Genomic DNA, 26,854 nt, shown 5'->3' on the forward strand with positions numbered 1-26,854 from the left:
TGTCTTAGTATGTCTTGTGCCTCCACCACCCACTGGCTCTGGGCTTAGTTCAGCACTAGGACTCACCTGAAAGTTGCAGTCCTTGTGGCCTAGACTGGTTTTTAAGTTTATTTAGGGCCCTAAAGAACTTTGGCCTGTGCTGGTCAGGCTTGTGGGAACTCAAGTTCAGGCTGCTGTAATCAGCAATGCTGTTCTGGCTAAGGCCGGTTTAAATGCTCCCTTGGTGGGCAATTGTCAGCTGAGCTTGATTTAGTTTTGTTTTCTGTTACAACAGAGCAGCACTGAGTTAAATGCCTCACAGTTGCTGCAACATCCCTCTCCCTAACACACAGAAATGCTCTGCACATCATGCTACCTCTGCTGGGGGATGGGAGAAGAGCAGCATCGGTGATACAAGACTGAATTTACTACCTCCTCCGTGGCTTTTTCAGTGATAAGAAGTTAAAACTAGGTACTGTGAGTGCTTCACTGATTTTTGTTTCTTATGAGGGTGCTTTGTTTTGTGTGTGCAGATAATTGTTAAACTGGTGTCCTTGTGGGGAGGACAATTGGTATAGTCTTCTATTCTATTTTCTTGCTCTGCCCCACGTCCTGATTTTGTTTTTTTATGACAATGATTTGTTGTTGTTGTGTGTAGTTAGTTGTTTAAATTTAGTGTTCCTGTGTGGAGGATGATCAGTAAAGGCTTCTATTCAGCCATCTTGCTCTAACCTTTCTAGTTTCAGGTTTTCTAACAGTTTAGGAAATCACTTTTGTTTACTTTTAGCCACTAAAAAAAGGTCTAGTACAGAATTTTCCACAATAAGAGAGTATACATCTTTGGTCTACCACCATGTATTTGAAGCTTATTTAAAAGAAATGAAATGCACATTGATAAAATGCTGTTTAAAAGCACTCAGGCTGTAGAATAAAGAAGAAAAAGAGTTGGAGCAGAGTCAAGGATTCAGTTGAACTCAAAATAGCTTCTAGTCTGAGAAAAAGTAGCATTTATTGAAGTCACACTCACTATGTGTTTGTATTGTGTTGCAGAAAGCATTTTAGCTTGGGATGTAATTATAAAACATAGCCCTTTCATATAATTATTTTTCTAGTTCTTTTTAGTAGCTAAGCTGAGAAATTGATGAAGCAAAACAACATGGAAGTGAGAAAAATTCAGTACACATGATAGAAATTAAACATTCCTCTATCCTTTGACTACCATTTTGAAACAAATTAACTGTCTGAGAGGAATCCAGCTACACAATTTATTCCACTATTTTATTGTTTCAGTCACAAATACAATATGTGATAATGAGATAATTTAAGTGAAGCGAAACCAGGTAAGGTTCATTATGGGCTTGGGAATACTCACCAAGTTAAATATTGAAATAGATACCATAAAGCCATATACTTTATTATAATAGAGAACATAATTATTTATCAGAGTGATTGTATATATTTGCAAATACCTAATAAAGAGACATAGTTATTACAGTCAAAGTTTTTACACAATATTTTACCTTAATGCTGCTTAAGGTAAACATGGGAAATACATTAACTTAAAAACAACCTTGTAGTACAGCTTGGAATAGTTCTGTTTCATGATCACAGTTGTGGTCATATAAAACTATGCATATGGTAGAATTGCATAGACACACACACACATACACATACACACAGTGGGCACATGAAAACTCAATTAGCCCTATGAGTGTACCAACATCAGTTTTCTGGTTCTAATATTGTGCAATGGCTTTATAAGTCTGTAACATTGAAGAATGCAGGGTAGAGATCCATGAGACATCCAGATTCATTTTTACAACTTTCTGTAAATCTATAATTATTTTAAAATGAAAACTTTAAAAAAAGAGTAAGAGAAACTTAAGATAATACCCCCAAATCTTAGGCCATTCAAGCTGGTATAAAAGAATACCAAAAACTAGGTAGCTTATTTATTTCTCACAGTTCTAAAAGTTGGGAAATCCAAAATTAAAGTGCCAGGAAATTCAGTGTCTGATGAAGGTCCACTTCCTGGTTAATACTTGGCCATCTTCTTGTCCTCACATGGTGGAAGGGGTGAGGGAGCTCTCTGGGTTCTCTTTTATAAGGGCACTTGCTAATTCCATTCATGAGGGCTTCACTCTCTTGACCCAATCACCTGTCAAAAGGCCTCATCTTCTAAAACCATCACACTGGTGATTAGATTTTTAACATATGATTTTAGGAGGACATAAATATTAGTCTATAGCACACCAGAAATAAAACTTTGACCTTGTTTTGAACCTGATTAATATTAACTGTAAAAAAGAAGAAAAAAATTAAAATACATGATTGACAAAATTCAAAGACTGATAATTTGCTATTCGGGCATTAATGTTAATTTTGTAAGGTATCAATGCTTTTGGTTATTTTAGAATGTTATAATATCAACCAAGTCATAAATGGGATTTTTCCTGAAATTAAAAGTAAAATAAAATTTTATAAATTAGTCAAACTGTATTAGTATTTTCACACTGCTGATTGCTGATAAAAACATACCTGAGACTGGGTAATTTATAAAGAAAAAGAGGTTTAATGGCCTCAGTTCAGTGTCACTGGGGAGACCTCACAACATGGCAGAAGGCAAAAGGCACCTCTTACATGGCAGCAGACAAAATGAGAACCAAGGGAAAGGGGTTTCCCCTAATAAATCATCAGATCTCATGAGACTTATTCACTACCAGGAGAACACTATGAGAGAAACTGCCCGGATGATCCAATTATCTCCTACAGGGTCCCCTTTACAACACACAAAAATTATGAGAGCTGCAATTCAAGATGAGATTTGGATGGGGACACAGACAAACCATGTCACAAACAAACAAACAAAAAATACCCCAGCCCATTATATATTTGATTCACCGAGTTCCCTTGTCTGTTTCAGGCTAAGTCAAAACTAAGTAAACTCATGTTCATTTCCATGAATATGCCACCTCAAAGCATAACTTCTTTATGTGTTAGGGACAGTTTGATAACAATGGAGCAAGACACGTAACAAATCTCTCCTCTCTGTTTCTCAGCTTTCGGCAATTTTTTTCTCCATTTTGCTTATGGACTTGGAAGTTTGTTTGTGGATATAATTTAAATTTTTATTGCATTCGTCTACTAGTATCCTCTAACTTTTTCAATAGAAACCTTGACAACTCATTTGTTCATTCTCACCTAAAAGTAATTTATTGGTTGTTAACTGCCTTTTAAAAAGGAAATTATGAGTTGTTAAAAAACCTTTAAAACCTTTATTGATCTCCTGTATTGGCATCTGCTCCTCAGTCATCTTGCTGTGTGTGAGATCATCGGCTAGAACATCAGTCTATCCTCTCTTCTAGTTAGGTGTCCGTATGAAATCTAATGACAAAATTCTCATAAGGGATACAATAAAGTGTTTTATCCAAAACAGCACACAAAATCATTTTTTGTAATGCATTTATCATAGATTTCTGAAGTTTGACAGATCCAGACAAAAACTTGAGCTCAATCACTTGGTGTAAACTTCATTGAGTTACTATTTGTATCTTTAAGTTTAGGGTTTTTTTTTTCTGTAATTTGGGATGACAAGAGAACTTACTTTATATGTTTGCTATAATTTTAAGTGCTGAAGAAAATATTGCATGTAAAATTTCTGGCCCAAGGATGATAGTTCTGTATGTATGCATGAGTGTGTGTGTGTGTGTGTGTGTGTGTGTGTGTGTGTGTGTAAGGGCAATCAAGTTTCAGTATATTGAGTAGAACAAGTCCTCATCAGTCTTGGATAGTTAAAGACAGTATATTTATAATATGGAACAGAAAGAACAATTGGCTTAAAATACACAATCTTTCCATTTGGCAGGTAATAGTAATGATGAATCTGTATTATTTATATTACCATATATTTGCTTGAAATACCAAAAACAAATAAACGAACAAATATTATTGGTACAGCTGGAAGCACTAAACAAAGCATTCAATAAGGATAACTGATATAACTAAAATATTACAAGAAATAAAAGGAAATTCTGGTTCTTCTTTTAGACGATAAAAATGATACATACACAGCATAAGTAGTTATAGCAAGGGAATGTACCAGGATATATTTTCTGTTACCTCATATAATTAAACAAACATACATTCCAATGCAGTTGAAAGTTTTCGGAAGAGTTCATCCAGGAGAAGAAGTTTAAAGGTATCTGTGGGAAAAATTATTTTTCATTGCCTTTCAATAGGAGGCCAGCCTGTACTATGATTGTTTTTCTTCCTTTCTGCTGTTATTGTACTCTATTTGCTTCAGGGAAGATGAAAATAACATTTTTTTCTATATGAGCTACAAAAAAAGACAAGACTTTCTTTACTGGGGAAACATAGAGGACAAAAATGATCACAGAAAAGCTGAAGTAGCCTTAGCAAGCTAATTACAGTGATTGCCTTTAGCAGATAATATTTCACATTTACAACAAACTCAGCTATTTATCAATATAGCTATAGATTTTGGATAACCCATTGCCATTTTAATATGAATAGTATATATTATTACACAAATGTATTTATTACATTTCCTGCAACACAGGTTTTTGAAATTGATTTTTAAATAGAAAAAAAGGGAGCTTAATGTTTAGCAATGCATCTTGCTGTGATGGATTTTTCTTTCTCAGCATTTCAAGTGGATCTTGGACTGCCGGATAAGATATTGGTGGGCTTAGGTAACCATGTAGGGTATTTTCGCCGTGTCTCTATAAACCCGTATTACTGGTGGGAAATAAAGAACTTCTGTTGTGTATGAATGGATAGCACTGATGAATTATCTTCGATATCTATGATTGGAATGATTATGGAACTATATCAGCTACCTTTCTCAGTGCCTTCTGTGCTTATCAGACCAACTATGAATGATTCAGAGAAGCATGCCATCTTTACTTTCATAACAGAACTTATGCTGTAAGTGTAGAGATGTGGTAAACATGCTTGAATCTTAATTTTGAAAGAATACCAACCTAAACTTTCCCCCACCAAGCTCAAATGAACAAATAAAACTGATTAGTAACTCAGGAAAAAATATTGAAGGTAAAATTTTAAAATTGCCTAACATTGACCACCAATTCTCATTGAAAATCTACAACATCACTTTGACTTTTCTCTCATCTCAGTAGCAAAGAATGCATTAGTTAGGGTTCTCTAGAGGGACAGAACTCATAGAATATGTGTGTGTGTGTGTATATATATATATGATATATAGGATATATATAGGATATATATAGGATATATATATAGGATATATATAGGGTATATATAGGATATATATATAGGATATATAGGGTATATATAGGATATATATAGGGTATATATAGGAGATATATATAGGATATATATAGGATATATATAGGATATATATAGGATATATATATCTCTATGAGGATATATATATGAGGACATATATATAGGAGGATATATATGTGTATATATATATGTACACACACACACACATACATACACACACATACATATATGTATATGTGTGTATATATATACACACATATTTACAAGGTCTCACAATAAGCCATCTGAAAGCTGAGGAGCAAGGAGAGCCAGTCCAAGTCCCAAAACTGAAGAAACTGGAGTCTGATGTTCGAGGGCAGGAAGCAACCAGTGTGGGAGAAACATGTAGGCTGTGGGGCTAGACTAGTCTAGTCTTTTCCCATTTTTCTGCTTGCTTTATATTCTAGCCACACCGGCAGCTGATTAGATGGTGTCCACCGAGAATACAGGTGGGAATGCCTTTCCCAGCCCACTGACTCGAATGTTAATCTCCTTTAGCAACATCCTCACAGACAATCTAGGGTCAATACTTTGCATCCTTCAATCCAATCAAGTTGACACTCAGTATTAACCATCACAAGTCCACCCCTTGTCAAAGGGAACCCATACACATCTCTTGAGAGCGTATGTAATCTTCAAATAAAGACGGTAATAAGGCCATAATTACACCTAACATAACACAACTATCCTTCGTACAACTGGAAACACACCAATCTCCAACCCAGATACTATAACCACAAAATTAACAATATCTAAATGGAGATATGAAGTCAATAATCTTATTTCATGTTGTAAAGGAAAAAGGAAATAAAATAAAGATATTTTCTTAGTACAAGTATATACATGCACAAACATATTTTCAACAAAAGAAGAAGGAAATACTCATGACAATTACAGTCCTCATTTCTGCAGCTGGTCATGTGTTTTTAGCTGGTATTGATGATTACCTTCTTCTACTACTCATTCTGTATTCCCTTTGCCTTCAGCAAGCACTTCAGCAGGTCGTGTTTTTTTTTTTTTCCTGGTGGAGTGACCCAAATTTTCATTCCTGAAGGGTCTGGAATTTGTAGTCCTGCCTGGATTGGACTGTTGTAGTTTCTCATTGACTTTAATCACAGGGCATAGAAATACTAGGAGACTTCCTAATGGATCGCCTGTATTCCATGCATACTCTTCCTTAACTCTGTTGTGGGGTAGTAGACTGATTTCATCTTGATAGTCTGGATCAATTACCCCAGCCAAAAATGTAACTCCCTTCTTAGGTTGTTAGCTTAAAGGTAGGAAGAGCCCAAAGTGTCCAGGTGGCAATCTTAATTCCCAGTTTAATGGAATTGTTGTGGTGTCTCCTGGTGGTGGCGTCCCTCCCTCTGGAACTAAGACCTCTAGGCCAAGAGAATATAATGTCATGGAAACAGGAAGCAGAAATTTTGCTTGTGGATCACTAGGGGTGATGGTGTGTGGTGCCACTTCCACCCCTTGATTCCTGGACCCGTGAATCCTGGCTATGGGAGAGAAAGTAGCATTTATTGGATGCTAATTCAGAGCATACATGGCCTTCTGGAGAACTTTGCCCCTTCCCTGAAAAGTATTGTCACCAGTTGGCATTGCAATTGTGACTTCAAAAGGCCATTCCACCATTCTGTCAATCCAGCTGCTTCAGGATGATGGAGAACAAGGTAAGACCAGTGAATTTCATGAGCATAGCCCACTGCCACACTTCTTTAGCCTTAAAGTGAGTGCCTTGATGAGAGACAATGCTGTGTGAAATACCATGACTGTGGATAAGGCATTCTGTGAGTCCATAAATGGTAGTCTTGGCAGAAACATTGCATTCGGGATAGGCAAACCCATATCTAGAGTAAGTGTCTATTCCAGTGAAGACAAACCTCTGCCCTTTTCATGATTGAAGAGGTCCAATATAATCAACCTGCCACCAGGTAGCTGGCTGATCACCCTGAGGAATGGTGCCATGTAAATGGCTAAGTGTTGCTCTCTGCTGCTGGTAAATTGGGCACTCAGCACTGGCCGCAGCCAGGTCCATCTTGGTGAGTAGAAGTCCATGTTGCTGAGCCCATGCATAACCCCATTCCTGCCACCATGCCACTATGTTCATGAACCCTTGGGTGATATCAGGGGTGGCTGGGGAAAGAGGCTGTGTGGTGTCCAGCCAAAGAAGGGGTCATCCACATGATTATTAAAATCCTCCTATGCTGAAGTCACCTGTTGGTGAGCAGTCACGTGGGATACAAATATCTTCACAGTTTTTGACCACTCAGAGAGGTCCATCCACATACCTCTTCCCCAAATTACTGTATCACCAATTTTCCAGTCATGCTTCTTCCAAGTCCTTGACCATCCAGCCAAACCATTGGCTACAGCCCATGAATCAGTATATAATTGAACATCTGGTCATTTCTCCTTCCATGCAAAGTGCACAACCAGGTGCACTGCTCAAAGTTCTGTCAACTGGGAAGATTTTCCTTCACCTGCTGTCCTTCAGGGATGTCCTGGAAAGAGTCTGTAGTGCTACAGCTGTTTACTCTTGGGTGGTGCCTGCATCTCATGCAGAACCATCTATAAACCAGGTTCTAGTCTTCTCTTCCTTTGTCAACTGATTATAGGGAACTCCCCATGAGGTCATCAGTGCAGGCTTGGAGAAAGAAGGGAGGGTGGTAGGAATGGAGACCATGGGCATTTGAGCCACTTCCCTTGTAACTTACTTGTGCCTTTAGGATCTGCTTGAGCCCAATCACATATATACCACTTCCATTTAATGATGGAATGCTGCTGTGCATGACCCACTTCATGGCTAGATAGGTCAGAAAACACCCAGTTTATGATAGGCAGTTCAGGTCGCATGGTGACTTGATGACCCATAGTCAAATGTTTACTTACTACCAAAGCCCAGTGACAAGCCAAGAGCTATTTCTCAAAAGAAGGGTAGTTATCTGTAGAAGATGGCAGGGCCTTGCTCCAAAATTCTAGAGGCCTCCTCTGTGATTCACCTATGGGTACTTGCCAAAGGCTCCAAACAGCATCCCTGTCTGCCACTGACACCTCAAGCACCATTAGATCTGCTGGGTCATACGACCAAAGTGGCAGAGCAGCTTTCACAGCAGCCTGGACCTGTTGCAGAGACTTCTCCTGCTCTGAACCCCATGCAAAACTGGCAGCCTTTTGGGTCACTCGATAAATAGGCTGGAGTAACACACCTAGATGAAGAATGTGTTGCCTCCAAAATCCAAATAGGTTTACTAGGTGTTGTGCCTCTTTCTTGGTTGTATGAGGAGCCAAATGCAGCAACTTATCCTTCACCTTAGAAGGAATATCTTGACAGGCCCCACACCACTGGATCCTTTGAAATTATACTGAGGTAGAAGGTCCCTGAATTTTAGTCAGATTTATTTCCCATCCTCTGGCATGCAAACGTGTCCCCAATAAGTCCAGTATGTTTGCTACATCTTGCTCACTGGATCCAGTCAGCATAATGTCATCAAGTGTGATATCTTGAGGAAGCAAAAAGCGATTAAGGTCTCTCCAAATAAGATTATGACACAAAGCTGGAGTGTTGATATACCCCTGAGGCAGGACATGAAAGGTCGATTGCTGGCCTTGCCAGCTGAAGGCAAATAGACTCTGATGAGCCTTGTGAACAGGAATGGGAAAAAAGACATTTGCTAAGTCAATGGCTGCGTATTAGGTACCAGGAGATGTGCTAATTTGCTCAAGCAATGAAACCACATCTGGTACAGCAGCTGCAATTGGAGTCACCACTTGGTTAAGCTTATAATAATCCACTGTCATTCTCCAGATCCATCTGTCTTCTGCACAGGCCAAATGGGAGACTAAAATGGGAATATGGTGGGTATCACCACCCCTCTTCTTTCAAGTCCTTGATGGTGACACTAATCTCTGCAATCCCTCCAGGGATGTGGTATTGTTCTTGATTTACTATTTTTCTAGATACAAGCAGCTCTCATGGCTCCCATTTGGACTTTCCCACCATCATAGCCCTCACCCTACTAGTCAGGAAGCCAGTGTTGTGGTTCTGCTAGCTGCTAAGTATGTCTATGACAATTATGCATTCTGACACTGAGGAAACAACCACAGGATGAGTCTAGAGACCCACTTTAAGTCAGATCAGACCTAAAATTCCATTAATTACCTGACCTCCATAAGCCTCTACTTTAATTGGAGGATCACAATGATGTTTTGGGTCTCTGGAATCAGTGTCAGCCCAGAGCCAATGTCCAGTAGTCCCCTAAATGTCTGATCATTTTCCTTTCCCCACTGCATAGTTACCTTGGCAAAAGGCTGGAGGTCTCCTTGGGGAAGAATGAGAGAAAGATTAACAGCATAAATTGTTGGTAATGTAGTGGGGTCCTTCCTCAAGGAGACCTGGCTGCCTCTTCATTCAAAGGGTCCTGGGTCTGTAAACTGGCTCAAGTTGGGAAATTGATTGAGGGGCCATGATTCTCTGTTTTTATAATTCAAATTAGTCTTTTGTCCAATTGATTTTAAAGTTTTCTGTTTATATATTAAGTAGGAATGCAGTGAGTTTCCTGTCCATTTCACTTCTAGGAACACTGTGATTAATTTAGCTAATGCCATAGCTCTACATGAGTCAGATTGCTGCTTTGCCTCTGCTATGCATTACAATAGCTATGTCCGCCTTGTCTTTGACAGTTGAGTGCTGCCATTTGGCTCCTGCCGCCTCAGGATCCAATCACTCCCATTGTACTTAAATTATGTAGTTGAGTGATTGCAGTTTCCACTGTTAGATCTGACATACAGAGAAGAACAATTACAGGGCTCTTCAATGTTGAGGTACTGCCCTCACAAGTCCGTTTTGCAAGGCATTGGTCAAGGGTATATACTCTGGACACTCCCAGCTGGGTGAGCAGGTCTAAAGTAACTAACCCACTCCACCATCCTAATCTCTCTAAGCCTTTGGATCCCTTCTTCTACATTAAACCAAGGGAGATCAGGCATTTCTAGCCCACTCACAGTGGGCCATCTTTTAATCTGTATTTCAGCTAACCAAGCAAATAAACTATTAGAACCTTTTTTAACTCCCTGGGCTCAATATTAAATAAAGGCTCCCTGTTTAGGGGCCCAAATCAATAAATTCAGTCTGATTCAACTCTGTGTTTCTTCCACCATTATCCCACACCCTTAATATCCATTCCCATGCCTGTTCTCCAGATTTCTGCTTATATAAATTAGAAAACTCAAGCAGTTTTTTTGAGTGTAGCGCACCTCCTCATGGGTCACACTCTCAACCTCACCTCTAGGGGCCCACCAGGACTTTAGTCTAGTTATAGGTCTAGAAAAAAACAGGAGTATTAGTGGTGGCTCCTGAGGAGAATCAACATTATTTTGCTTGGCAACTGCGTTAGGAGAAGCCATCAATTTTGCCTCAGGCAGAGCAGGGTTCATCTTCTCAGACAAAGCTGAAAAGACTGAGGGCAGCATAGGATGGCAAGGAGATATTGGCACTACTGGGGATGGGGAAGCTATTTTTTTCTGGCAAGAAAAGTTCACCAGAGTTTACAAACTCAGTGTCCCCAGCTTCAACAGGGTCCTCCCACACGTCCCCAATCCAAGTTGCAGGGTCCCACTTTTTTCCAAATCAATGCCTTCATTTTAACAGTAGACACCTGGCGAGGCTGGGCATGCACCTTTTGTTGCATGTCCACCACTCACATGATAAAAGCTTGTGTCTGTTTTTCCACAATTTCAGCTCTTTCTCTATAGGAGATAAGATACCCACTCAGGGCAATCTTAGCAGACTTCAGGCTCAGTATTTTCTTCTGAAGCAGGAGTTAGAATCTCTGAGTTCATCATTTTCTTTCATAACTTTGTTCACTTAACTTAGGAGCAACCAACTTGCTTCATTATGCTCCTTGGTTCTCCACATATATTTGAAGGTATTATGGATAGGGTCACTAAATTCCTGGCCTTTTACAAGCGATGAATCGGGAGTGTCAAATGCATTTATTTTGCATAACTCTCTAAACAGTTCACACAAAGGACTATGAGTGATCTTCATACTATTAAAAATAGAGTCCTTAACATTTTTTGGGTCTTATCATATTAAGCAGCCAATTCCAGAATTTTATATATATATATATTATTTTACATATATATATATGTTTTTATATATATATTAGTTATATAGGTTATATATATATTAGTTATATATAAATAGGATATATATTATATATGCATGTGTGTGTATATATATGTATGTATAAAAAGGTGAGTTTTTTGAGTATTAACTCATATGATTACAGGTCCCACAATAGGCAGTCTGCAAGCTGAGAAGCAAGGAGAGCCAGTCTGGGTCCCCAAAACTGAAAAATTTGGAATCTCATGTTCAAGGGAAGGAAGTATCCAGCACAAGAGAAAGATATAAGCTGGCAGGCTAGGCCAGTCTAGTCTTTTCATATTTTTCTGCCTGCTTTGTATTCTAGATGTGCTGGCAGCTGATTAGATGGTGCCCATCCAGATTAAGGGTGGGTCTGCTTTTCTCAGCTCACTGACTCAAATGTTAATTTCCTTTGGCAACACCCTCACAGACACATCCAGGATCAATATTTTGCATCCTTCAATCCAATCAAGTTAACTCTCAGTATCAACCATCACAAAAATATACCCCCTACTTTCCCAACCTCTTATTGACCCATGATACATTTTTCTTTGTGCATAAACTTTATAAGCCTCTCCAAACAGAAGAGTCTTCATTTGTCAGTTTGGCCTCTCTAGATAACTTATGTCACACAAAAACTTACAAGTGCGTATTTACAGAAACTTTATTCATAATTGTCAGAAAAACTAGAAACAACCATGATATCTTTCAACAAGTGAATGGATAAATGTATTGGTACATTTATACAACAAAATACTGTTTGGCAATAACAAGAACTATTATACATAAAAAGATATGGATGAATCTTAAATGCATATTGCTAAGTGAAAGAATTATTTTAGAAAATACTACATATTGTATGATTCAAATTATATGACATTCTGGAAAGGCAAAACTCTAGCAACAGTAAAATAATCAGAGATTTCCTGAAGTTAAGGGTGAGAGTATGGTTGACTATGAAATACAGAGGATTTCTTACAGTGGTAAAACTATAGAGTGTGGTGCTTTAATTTTGAATACATGACATTATGCTTTTCTCCAAACCCATAGAAATTTAGAGCACAAATAGTAAATCTTTAGGAATGAAATTTTTAAATATAATAATTTAGGAGATCTAGGAATCCCAGGATAGAGTACAGAATGTGACAAAGCAATCTCACTGTGGCTTAATACTACTTATACCTATTTTCTTACAACTCAGGGGTCAGAAGTCCAAAATCACTAGGCTAAATTCAAGATGTTGGTAGGGCTGGTTATTTCTGGAGACTCTGAGGGCATACTTGGTTTCCTTGCTTTCATCACCTTCTTATGGCTGCCTGTGTTCCCTGTCTAATGGCCTCTTTCTTCAACTTCAAAGTGCATCAATGCAGTCTTTACTTCCATTACCACCACATCAGTTTCTCTTCTGACTCTTACTCTTCCTGAAACCCCTTATAGTGTTGTGATTACACAGAGCCCAGCTATATAATTAAGGATAATCTCCTCATTTAAATATGTTTAATTTAATCACATTTGGAAAGTTCCATTTTTCCATATAATATAATATTCATATGCTCTGGGGTAACTCCCACAACTTGGACATATTTGAGGGTCAATTTTTCACCTTAGTGAAAAATTATATAGAGATCAAAATATATATAGAGAAAAATTATATATAGATCATTACATATAGAAGTATATATATGTATGTACAAATAAAAATTGTTGAAATTACTAAACGTTGACCACTAATCCTCAATGATAATCTACATGATCACTTTCACTTTTTCCTCATCTCATTAGAGAAGATATACCTCCTACTTTCCTAAACTTTCATTGACCTATGATACCTTTTACTTAGTGAGTAAACTTCATAAGCCTTCCCAAACATAAGACTCTTCATTTGTCAGTTTGACACCTCTAGACAACTTACGTCACACTCAAACCTGCAAATACACATATGAAAGATCTTAGAAGCAATCATATCCCTGTATCAATGATCATAACTGGCATAGATTTTGGTTTCTAATATCATAATTTTTCAATAAAAGAAACCAAAGATTTTTAGAAAAATGGCTTCTTGTAGGACTGGATTAGGAAATATATGAGAGGAGTCTGGAGCATGCTGTAGTATCAGAAAGTAAGACAGAGAGAGAGAGTGAGTGAAACAAAGACAACAACAATAACAATTTTTACATTTTACATTGATGTGTGTATGTACAAGGGACACAAGAATCAACTGAAAGAGCTTCCAATATCTGCACCTGGAACAATTGGAGCAAGAAATTAAAGTAGTATTGGATTATAAGCCAAAAGATACACTAAATATTTATTAGTCCACACAGATATAAATAAATAATTGAATAAATACATAACTAGGGCAAAAAAAGCCACCTGTGCAGAAGAATCTCAAATTATTTGTATAGATACTCTACTCTCAAGGAAAAGGAAAATAGCTTTTCCCTTCTTAAGAATGGGTTGTACATAGTGATTTTTTTTTCAATGAATATAGCATAGAAGGGGACAGATAACTTCGTGGAGAAATATGAGAAATATCTCAGCCAGTGACCAAGTTTAACATAATAAAAGATAAATCAGGTTGATAATGTTACTGGTGGTAAATCTGTAGGGTTATGCAGCAACCTCAACTTTTGCCTCCTCAGAAGAAAAAATTCAACTAAGGGGTATAGAGCAGAAGGAGAGACTGAGGCAACTTTTAGAGCAGGAGTGAAAGTTTATTAAAAAGTGTTAGAGACCGGGTGCAGTGGCTCATGCCTGTAATCCCATCACTTTGGGAGGCCGAGGCAGGCGGATCACCTGAGGTCAGGAGTTCGAGACCAGCCTGACCAACATTGTCACTACTAAAAATACAAAATTAGCTAGGCATGATGGCACACGCCTGTAATACCAGCTACTCGGGAGGCTAAGGCAGGAGAATTGCTTGAACCTGGGAGGCGGAGGTTGCGGTGAGCCAAGATCCTGCCATTGTACTCCAGCCTTGGCAACAAGAGTGAAACTCTTTCTCAAAAAAAAAAAAAAAAAAGAAAAGTATTAGAGCAGCACCAAAAGGAAGTAAAGTGTACTTGAGTATACTTGGAAGAGGGCCACACAGGTGACTTCAGATATTCAAATGCACTGTTTGACCTTGACTTGGGGTTTTATGCGTTGGCATGCTTCGAGGGAGATTATGTTCCTTTTCCCTCAATTCTTCTCTTGGGGTGGGCTGTCCCTATGCACAGTGGCCTGCCGGCACTTGGTAGGGTGTGCCTGCACAGTGTGTGTTTACTAGAGTTGCACGCATGCTCACTTGAGGCAATCTTCCCTTACCAGGAGAGTGTTCCTAGAGGAAGATCATATACCAATCAAACTCCAGGGTTAAGACCATTTTGTGTCTTAGTAAACATTGAGCCCACTCACCCAACTCCTGAGATCTTATTGAGAAGCTGTTGATCACCAATTTCAGATGTTTCTATCTATCGGGAGACTGCCTTTCCCTGGCGCCCACCAGCTGTGAGCAATGACTATTTTAGAGAAACACCTTGAAGATTGCCTGACCATCACCTGATGGTCACCTGACATTCCTGGTTGGAGGGAGGGACTCTCCTGTCTGCTCCTGTCTGACCAGCTGCCTACTGTAACAATGGTATGCATCATTAATGTGATGTGATACAAATGTCACTATTGTCTGTGTTCTTCTCCCAAAACACATAACCCTAGTCTAATCATGAAAAAACTATCAGACAAATCTCAATTGATAGACATTCTACAAAATACCTGACTGGTATTCTCAAAACTCTCAAGGTTTTAAAAACAAGCAAAGTCTGAAAAACTTTCACAGCTTGGAGGCAAACCTTAAGGAGATATGACAACTAAATAGAATGTGATTATTTCCCTAAATGAGATTCTGGAAGAGGAAAAGAACATTAGATAACAATAAAAAATAATAAAGTGTGAACTTTAATTAATAATAATAATAAAATAACATTAAAAAGCTCTTTGAACAACACTTTGACTAAGATCTTCAGTTTGGAAAAGCCACAAGCAAATTTTGAACTAGGTGTGTTTGTTGCGGTAATAAGGGCATATCTATTTTGACACTATAGCTGTGTGTTGTAGGGTAGAACAAATGAGTCAACATATTGATAATGAAGCCAGGGTCCTAACTGATTTGATATATATATATATATATATATATATATATATATATATATATACATATACACACACACACATATATACACATACACACACACACATATATGTGTATATATATATGTATATGTGTGTGTGTATATATATATGTATATATGGTTTTATATATATGTAAGTTCCAGTGAGGACATTTGGAAAGACCATAATGTGTCTGAGGACATTGAGCCTCTACATTCTGATGTAACATTTGCCAATGAAAGTGACTTCCACCCTGCAGTGGTAGCAACCTCCAGCAGTGGTACTGGCCTCTGCTCCATCTGAGGTTATTAACTCTGCATTGTCTGAGAAAACTAATGGCCCCTGCTGAGGCAGTTGCCATGCAAGACAATACTGATTCTACTCAGGAATCATCCCTATCACCCCTCTTTGCTTCTAGACCTTTAGGTAGATTTAAGTTTCTGCAGGACCGTAAAGATAAGCTACAAAAGGAGACCCATTAGGAAATGTGCTACACTCAAAAGAACTATTTGAATTTATTGGTTTATATAGACAGAAATCCAGGGAACATAGGTGGAAATGGATACTAAGGGTGTGGGGTAAAAGTAAAACCCACATAAAGTTCGATATTTTCCCTCAACCTTATGCTGTCTTGCTCTAGAGGGAAAAATGCTTCCCCCAGGAGACACAATAATAACTCATTCGACCAGGAAGGTAAGACTGGCCACTCTGAATCAACGAGCAAAGAAGGGAGTTGCTGTGCTGACTGGGGTGATTGTCCCTGACTACTAAAGGAAAAATTGGACAGCTATGATGGCTACTCCACAATGGAGGTAAGAAAAAGTATGCCTGGAATGTGAGAGATCCCTTAGGGCATCTCTTAGTATTACCCTGCCCTGTGATTTAGGTCAACAGAAAAAAACAACTCAATACAGGTCAGCCCATTAGTGGCCAAGCCCTTTAGGAATGGAGGCTTGCATAACCCTGCCATGTCAAGAACCACAACCAGCTCCAGTTGAGGTGCTTACCAAAGAAAAAAACACAGAATGGAGAGTGGAAGAAGGTAGTTATTAATAATAGCAGCTACTGTGTGACCAGTTTCAGAAATATCAACTGTAATTATTATTTTCTACTTATTTTGTTATGAATACATTTGTGTCTATTTTTTTCTTATTATCTTATCACATAAGAGGTATTGACGTATCATTGCATTTACTTATTATTTTACATCATATTATTTAAATTATGGTACACCAAGGAGAAAATTAAACACCACTCAAAAACTTTACCTTCTCTTCTAGGTTAATACATTTTTGGTTGTATGCAGGATAGATGTATTCTGTTAGGCAGAACTGTGACTTGTATATTTTCTTTAGTTACAGAGTCATTGTGATTTAAGGAGATGTGTATGAGTGCCAAGTTGACAAGACAAAGCATGAACTTATGATGGTTAATTTACATGTCGTTTTGACAGGACACTGCATAACCAGATTAAAGATTATTTCTGAGTGTGTCTGTGAGATTGTTTCTGGGGGAGTTAGCATTTGAAGCTGTGAACTGAGTAAAGCAGATTTTTCTCCCAAATGTGGGTGGGCAGTGTCCAATTCTTTGAGAGCCTGAATAGAACAAAAAGGCAGAGGAAGGGGAAATCTGTTCTCTCTGCCTGATCGCTTGAGCTGGGACATTAGTCTTCTCCTGTCCCGGCATGAGACTTGTACCAACAGCCCTCTTGTTCTCAAAAGTACACCACTGGCTTTCCTGGGTCTTGAGTTTACAGATGAAACATTCTGGGACTAGTTAGCCATAATTGCATCAGCCAATTCCTTGTAACAAATTATATGCTTATATAGTTTCCTTGGTTTTGTTTCTGTGGAAAACCCTGACAGACAATAACCATGTTCCTAAGAAATAGCCAGTGAAATATTATGGCATAAATACTATATGCACTGTATTCTCAAATAGTCCAGAAAAAAATGTGAACATATAAACATATGTAGATATGCACACACATATGTATATATGATATACATTTGTGATATATGAGTATACATACTTATATTCATATAATTATAAACATTTTTGTGTGTTAAAAATTGAGGAATTTGGGAAACCAGGAATAGCTCTTTGAACTGTAACTGCAAGTTTCTGTGACATTGAATTAATTTCAAAATATATTTTAAAAATTAATTTAATTATTTCAGGTAATTTTACAACTGGAAAGTTAAGAAGTAAAAATCAAACCATATTTTTCTTGTTTGGTCCCAAGGCTGTTTCTGCTACACCAGAGTTTCTATGGTGAATTTTATACTATAGAAAAATTAGTCTAGGCGATAACAGCAAAAATGTTCTTAAGGATATTGATTTAATACCAGGTATTGAAGTGAAAAGGTAAGGAAGCTTTTTTACATAGAACAGGACAAAAATATATTCAGAGTTGTATTGAGGTCAAACACACAGGCAATCTCTTCAAATAAGATGAAATGTATTTTCATGAAATAATAAAGCTCACCGTTGTTGAATTTCCACCTTGTATTTAGAATCTTTTAAATCCATGCAATATTTTTTGAAAAAATTTACCTAGCATAGCCTGAGCGGGCAAGGATGTGACTTGCTTCATGGGTAAGAGCTGAGAGTGAATAATTTACATCTTAAGAATATTATCTGATATAGAAAGTGGCTATGGAAACGAATAGTGATTTTCCAAATAGTTTTAAGATTGCATTTTTTAATTGAAAATCTTTGTATCTAACATTTGATCTTCAGACACCACCTTGTTATTTTGCTTAATGCCTAGTGCACTAGAATAAGAAAATTCCCAGGGTCATAAAATGCATGATTTTTTATTTCTTTGAACGAAGAAAGCACATTGTTTACTCATTCCGCTAAGGTGGGGTGTAAAGAAGAGAGCAATGAATGGAACACCAAGGAATAGGAAGAGAAACACCTGTGTCCTATTCTCAACATAACTTTAAAAAAATTAGTTTAAGTTCTGTGATACATCTGCAGGACACGCAGGTTTGTTACATAGGTAAAAGTGTGCCATGGTGGTTTGCTGCACCTATCAACCCATCACCTAGGTATTAAACCCCACATGAATTACTTATTTATCCGGATGGTCTCCCTCCCCCAGCCCCACCAAAAGGCCCCAGTGTGTGTTATGCACCTCCCTATGTCCATGTGTTCTCACTGTTAAAGGCCCACTTACAAGTGAGAACATGCAGTGTTTGGTTTTCTGTTCCTGTGTTAGTTTGCTGAGGATTACAGCTTCCACCTCCACCCATGTCCCTACAAAGGACATGATCTCATTCCTTTTTATGATTGCATAGTATTCCATGGTGTATATATACCACATTATCTTTATCCAGTCTATCATTGATGGGCATTTGGGTTGATTTCATATCTTTGCTATTGTGAATGCAGCTGCATTGAACATACATGTACATGTATCATTACAATAGAAAAATTTATATGCCTTTGGGTATATACCCAGTAATGGGATTGCTGGGTCAAATGGTATTTGTGGTTCTAGTTCTTTGAGGAATCACCACACTGTCTTCCATAGTGGTGGGACTAATTTACATTTCACCAGCAGTGTAAAAGTGTTCCTATTACTCCACAGGCTAGCCAGAATCTGTTGTTTCTTGACTTTTTAATAATCTCCATTTTGACTGGTGTGAGATGGTATCTCATCGTGGTTTTGATTTCCTCTTCTATAATGATCAGTGATGTTGAGATTTTTTTCATATGTTTCTTGGTCACATAACTGTCTTCTTTTGAGAAGTGTCTGTTCATGTCCTTTGCCCACTTTTTAATGGAGCAAAATAAGCTATCATCAGAATACACAGACAACCTACAGAATGGTAGAAAATTTTTGCACTCTATCCATCTGACAATGGTCTCATATCCAGAAAATACAAGGAACTTAGACAAATTTACCAAAAAAAAAAAAAAAAAACACACACAGCTTCTTTTACCTGTGAGACCCGTGACCACTCAATCTCTTCTTTGAGATTTGCTCATTTAGAAAATAAAATGATAAGACTAAAAATGATCTTGACTGTGCATGTATTTTGTCTCCTCCTCCCTTTTTATTTATGCAAACAATTATACAAGGAAAATGGAGATTAGATTTGCAGTACGTGATCTATTAGAATAAAATGTAATATTCAGCTTTTCACTTGTGATACCTACTTAATTGGGACCCCTAAGAACAAGGATGTTGTTGGTATCTTCATGTGGTTTTTTCTTTTTTTTTCTACAAGATGTGATTGATTTTATTAAAATAATTTAGTTGATTTTTCTTGTATTCATATGAGTTAGGCAAATATATTATTCTATCTATTTGCATTTTGAGAAGCTGAAATAACAAGGAAGACATTCAAGAATCTCTCATAATTAGTGCAGCAGACTTTGTCGTGACTTGCAAGTAATAAGGATGCCATGATATAACATGATGTGTAAGTGCACATGCTCGGGTGCACTCCAGTGGATATATATGAAACTGGATATACAATATACATAAAGCTAGCAATCCGACTTCTTTTAGGGCATCATCTTTTAGGGCATGTCATCATTATAACAATGAGCAAAATACATACAATAAAATGATTATAAGCATCATAATGAAAAATAAATAGACTGGTATGAAGTAACTGGAAGTCTGCTTTATTTGGGTGACACTGAAAAATTTTTGTGAGGAGATGCCTTTAATTTAAAACACAATGGGAAAAGAGAATAGCCATGCAAAGATCTGGGTGGTATGGTGGGCAAAGAAGAGCATAATGCTTTATGAAGAGAAAACTGCAAAAATTTAGGTCTTATGGCTAGAATGAATAAACTGAGTAGGGTTAGGAGTGATTCAAGACAAAGGTGAAGAGATAGGTAGATCATGTACCACACTGAAAATTATAGAAATTACATAATGTTTTAACTTCAGTATAATAAAAAACTTTTAAAGAGTGTTACTCAGCAGAATATTTTTGTATTCTACAAATATTTATTATTTACTGTATGCTAAACCTTGTTCTGGAAGTCAAGGATAAAAACTGGCCAAAATTAGGCAAAAAATAAAAGACCTAATTTATGTCTTTGAAAGACTCCCTTGGCTGAGTTACAGCAAATGGATTTTAGGGTATTAAGAATGAAAAAACAAAAGACGTCATTTGAAAGGTTTTTCAAAAGGTAAGTTAAGAGAGCCAATGGTGGTCTTCTGGGAGTGGTGCAGATAAGAAAACTTAATAAATGTAACACATATTTTAGATGGATTCGATAGGATTCTCCTTGGAACTCTGGGGAAACACAGCAATACCTTCTTAGATGGTTTGAAGAATGAAGAGACAACTGACTTGCTAGGATCGGTGTATCTTTTTCTTCCTTACACAGGTAGCAACTTTCTGTCTCTTTCATGCATCAGGGGTTTACTTTTCAAGTTTACTTATTTAAAAGGTTTCTTTCAGATTAAAAAAAGCATAAGGACAAATAAGTTTATATATATATACATATATACACACACATATATACGTATGTATATATGTATATATACACACACATATATACGTATGTATATATGTATATATACACACACATATGTGTGTATATATGTATATATACACATATGTATGTATATATGTATATATACACACATGTATGTATGTATGTATATATACACACAGGTATGTATGTATATATACACACAGGTATGTATGTATATATACACACAGGTATGTATATATGTATGTATACACACATGTATGTATATATGTATGTATACACATGTATGTATATATGTATGTATACACACATGTATGTATATATGTATGTATACACACATGTATGTATATATGTATGTATACACATATATGTATGTATATATGTATATATACATACATATATGTATGTATATATGTATATATACACACATATATATGTATGTACATATGTATATATACACACACACATATGTATGTACATATGTATATATACATACATATATACGTATATATGTATATATATACGTATATATGTATATATACATACATATATGTATGTATATATGTATATATACATACATATATGTGTGTGTATATGTATATATATGTATGTGTATATGTATATATACATACATATATATGTATGTATATATACACATACATATATGTATATATACACATACATATATATGTATATATACACATACATATATATGTATGTGTATAAGTATATATACACATATATATGCACGTGTATATGTACATATACACGTGCATATATATGCACGTGTATATATATATACACACGCATATATATGCGTGTGTATATATGTATATATACACACACATATATGCATGTGTATATATGTATATATACACATATATGTGTGTGTATATGTATATGTACACATATATGTATGTGTGTATATATGTATATGTACACATACGTGTGTGTATATGTATATGTACACATACGTGTGTGTATATGTATATATACACATACGTGTGTGTACATGTATATGTACACATACGTGTGTGTACATGTATATGTACACATACGTGTGTGTACATGTATATATACACATACGTGTGTGTATATGTATATATACACATACGTGTGTGTATATGTATATATACACATACGTGTGTGTATATGTATATATACACATACGTGTGTGTATATGTATATATACACATACGTGTGTGTATATGTATATATACACATACGTGTGTGTATATGTATATATACACATACGTGTGTGTATATGTATATATACACATACGTGCGTATACACGCCTATATACACATACGTGCGTATACACGCCTATATACACATACGTGCGTATACACGCCTATATACACATACGTGTGCATACACACATATATACACATACGTGTGTATACACACATATACATATATACAGTATACGTATATACATGTATATACATGTATATACGTATATATACATACATACAGTATACGTATATACATGTATATACATGTATATACGTATATATACATACATGTATATATACATATATTTGTGTATATATACATATATGTGCATATACACATATATGTGTGTGTATATATATATATATGGAGAGAGAGAGAGAGAGAGTATCTACCATTGTGCCTGCATCAAAAGAACTCAAACCCTAAGCTCAAAATAATGGATAACTATCTTTTTAACATTTTATAGGTAAATATTCCCTTTTATTCTTTCAATCAGAAATATGTGTTTCTTGAATCTTTAAATCTTTACATTTATTTTCAAATATTTTGAGAACTAACTTCATTTCTCAGTAGAATTAGCTGTTAATTTTAAAGTTTTGTGGAGTTCAACTCTATTTAAATCAATCAGATGTTTTCCTTATTTACCCTACACCCCCTACCCACCCACACACATCCTGCAGCACACTTCTTTATAGCTTATACAAGCTTATAGCAATTTTTCTCCAGTTTAGGCATAAGTGAACAGGTGTTTATGAATATTAAGTTTAATTCTAAAACATGGTATGTTGCTAAACCCAGATCTCCTTTTTAGACTGAATAAAGATTCCTCCAGCTGCTGAAGTTGGTTGTGGTTATGTCTTCAGCATCAGTCCTCTCTGAAAATTACCTTTGACCTTACAGAGCCCTTGGCTAAGAATCATGCTGTCTTCTTGGAGCAGTCAGCTTAAAATATTCTATCTATGTAGGACTAGATAAGCTTTGACTACTTGTCCTACTATTTATAAACATCTGCTACGGTATTGATGTTTATCCCCTCCACAACTTATGTTGAGACTCCATTGCCATTATAACAGAACAAAGAGGTTGGGACTTTAAGAGATGATTAGGCCTTTAGGATGCCACCTCTATGGGTGAGTTTAATGACTTAATAAAAAGGTTTTGGGTAATGGGCTGTCTCTCTTGGCCTTTCTGACTTCCTGCCATGTGAGGATCCTCCCATCCAGAGGATGCAGTGTGCAAAGTGCAGTCTTGAAAGCAGAGAAACCTAACATGCTGGCACCTTGGCCTTTAGTATCCAGCCTTCAGAACTGTAAGCCAATACATTTCTGTTTATTACATATTACCCAGTACTAGTTATTCTGTTGTAGCAGCAGAACCAGACAAAGACACCATCTCTATATAAGACCTAAAATGATGACACGTCTTTAAACTAAAACAGTTCCTAAATGCTAAACTGAGATAGTGCCTCCCCCACATTTGCTGCAATTTTGAGTATGAACCATCTGTCAAGACAGAAGTCTCAGTATATTCAGGTTTTATTATTATTATTATTATTATTATTATTATTATACGTTAAGTTCTTGGGTACATGTGCACAATGTGCAGGTTTGTTACATATGTATACATGTGCCATGTTGGTGTGCTGCACCCTTTAACTCATCATTTACATTAGGTATATCTCCCAATGCTACCCCTCCCCCACCCCCAACCCCACGACAGGCCCCAGTGTGTGATGTTCCCCACCCTGTGTCCAAGTGTTCTCATTGTTCAATTCCCAACTATGAGTGAGAACATGTGGTGTTTTGTTTTCTGTCCTTGCAATAGTTTGCTGAGAATGATGGTTTCCAGCTTCATCCATGTCCCTACAAAGGACATGAACTCATCCTTTTTTATGGCTACATAGTATTCCATGGTGTATATGTGCCACATTTTCTTATTCCAGTCTATCATTGATGGACATTTGGGTTGGTTCCAAGTTTATGATATTGTGAATAGTGCCGCAATAATCATACGTGTGCATGTGTCTTTATAGCAGCATGACTTATAATCCTTTGGGTATATCCCCAGTAATGGGATGGCTGGATCAAATGGTATTTCTAGTTCTAGATCCTTGAGGAATCATCACACTGTCTTCCACAATGGTTGAACTAGTTTACAGTCCCACCAACAGTGTAAAAGTGTTCCTATTTCTCCACATCCTCTCCAGTACCTGCTGTTTCCTGACTTTTTAATGATCGCCATTTTAAGTTGTGTGAGATGGTATCTCATTTTGGTTTTGATTTGCATTTCTCTGATGACCAGTGATGATGAGCATTTTTTCATGTGTCTGTTGGCTGCATAAATATATTCTTTTGAGAAGTGTCTGTTCATATCCTTCACCTACTTTTGGATGGGGTTGTTTGATTTTTTTCTTGCAAATTTGTTTAAGTTCTTTGTAGATTCTAGATATTAGCCCTTTGTCAGATGTGTAGATTGTGAAAATTTTCTCCTATTCTGTAGGTTGCCTGTTCACTCTGATGGTAGTTTCTTTTGCTGTGCAGAAGCTTTTTAGTTTGATTAGATCCCATTTCTCAATTTTGGCTTTTGTTGCCATTGCTTTTGGTGTTTTAGTCATGTAGTCCTTGCCCATGCCTATGGCCTGAATGGTATTTCTTATGTTTTCTTCTAGGGTTTTTATGGTGTTAGGTCTAACATTTAAGTCTTTAATCCATCTTGAATTAATTTTTGTATAAGGTGTAAGAAAGGGATCCCATTTCAGCTTTCTACAAATGGCTAGCCAGTTTTCCCAGCACCATTTTTATTAAATAGGGTATCCTTTCCCAGTTGCTTGTTTTTGTAAGGTTTGTCAAAGATCAGATGGTTGTAGATGTGTGGTATTATTTCTGAGGGCTCAGTTCTGTTCCATTGGTCTATAACTGGGTTTTGGTATCAGTACCATGCTGTTTTGGTTACTGTAGCCTTGTAGTATAGTTTGAAGTCAGGTAACGTGATGCCTCCATCTTTGTTCTTTTGGGTTAGGATTGTCTTGGCAATGTGGGCTCTTTTTTGGTTCCATATGAACTTTAAAGTAGATTTTTCCAATCCTGTGAAGAAAGTCATTGGTAGCTTGATGGGGATGGCATTGAATCTATAAATTACTTTGGGCAGTTTGGCCATTTTCACGATATTGATTCTTCCTACCCATGAGCATGGAATGTTCTTCCATTTGTTTGTGTCCTCTTTTATTTCGTTGAGCAGTGGATTGTAGTTCTCCTTGAAGAGATCCTTGACATCCCTTGTAAGTTGGTTTCCTAAGTATTTTATTCTCTTTAAAGCAATTGTGAATGGGAGTTCACTCATGATTTGGCTCTCTGTTTGTCTGTTTTGGTGTATAGGAATGCTTGCGATTTTTGCACATTGATTTTGCATCCTGAGAGTTTGATGAAGTTGCTTTTCAGCTTAAGGAGATTTTGGGCTGAGATGATGGGGTTTTCTAACTATACAATCATGTCATTTGCCAACAGGGACAATTTGACTTCCTCTTTTCCTAATTGAATACCCTTTATTTCTTTCTCCTGCCTGATTGCCCTGACCAGAACTTCCAACACTATGTTGAATAAGAGTGGTGAGAGAGGGCATCCCTGTCTTATGCCACTTTTCAAAGGGAATGCTTCCCAGTTTTGCCCATTCAGTATGATATTGGCTGTGGGTTTGTCATAAATAACTCTTATTATTTTGAGATATGTCCCATCAATACCTAGTTTATTAAGAGTTCTTAGCATGAAGGGTTGTTGAATTTTGTCAAAGGCCTTTTCTGCATCTATTGAGATAATCATGTGGTTTTTATCTTTGGTTCTGTTTATATGATGGATTACATTTATTGATTTGCATATGTTGAACCAGCCTTGCATCTCAGGGATGAAGCCAACTTGATTGTGGTGGATAAGTTTTGTGCTGTGCTGCTGGATTTGGTTTGCCAGTATTTTATTGAGGATATTTGCATCAATGTTCATCAGGAATATTGGTCTAAAATTCTGTTTTTTGTTGTGTCTCTGCCGGACTTTGGTATCAGGATGATACTGGCCTCATAAAATGAGTTAGGGAGGAGTCTATCTTTTTCTATTGATTGGAATAGTTTCAGAAGGAAGGGTACCAGTTCCTCTTTGTACCTCTGGTAGAAATCGACTGTGAATCTGTCAGGCCCTGGACTTTTTTGGTTGGTAGGCTATTAATTATTGCCTCCATTTCAGACCCTGTTATTGATCTACTCAGGGATTCAATTTCTTCCTAGTTTGGTCTTGGGAGGGTGTATGTGTCCAGGAATTTATCCAATTTTTTAGATTTTCTAGTTTATTTGTGTAGAAGTGTTTATAGTATTCTCTGATGGTAGTTTGTATTCCTGTGGGATCGGTGGTGATATCCCCTTTATCATTTTTTATTGCATCTCTTTGATTCTTCTCTTTTTTCTTCTTTATTAGTCTTGCTAGCAGCGTATGAATTTTGTTGATCTTTTCAAAAAAACAGCTCCTGGATTCATTGATTTTTTGAAGGGTCTTTTGTGCCTC

General features: G+C 36.8%; 1 long non-coding RNA gene across 1 annotated transcript in view; it reads left to right on the forward strand.

Moving 5' to 3' along the window:
• Nucleotides 1-239: 239 nt before the first annotated feature.
• Nucleotides 240-26,854, forward strand: part of LOC129397601 (uncharacterized) — a 38,935-nt gene continuing 12,320 nt past the window's right edge. The window contains exon 1 of the long non-coding RNA XR_008625164.1: nucleotides 240-451. This is a non-coding gene — a long non-coding RNA (uncharacterized LOC129397601). The remainder of the gene's footprint in view (nucleotides 452-26,854) is intronic.

The sequence above is a fragment of the Pan paniscus genome, chromosome 3, assembly GCF_029289425.2.
Source record: "Pan paniscus chromosome 3, NHGRI_mPanPan1-v2.0_pri, whole genome shotgun sequence".
Taxonomy (NCBI): Eukaryota; Metazoa; Chordata; class Mammalia; order Primates; family Hominidae; genus Pan; species Pan paniscus.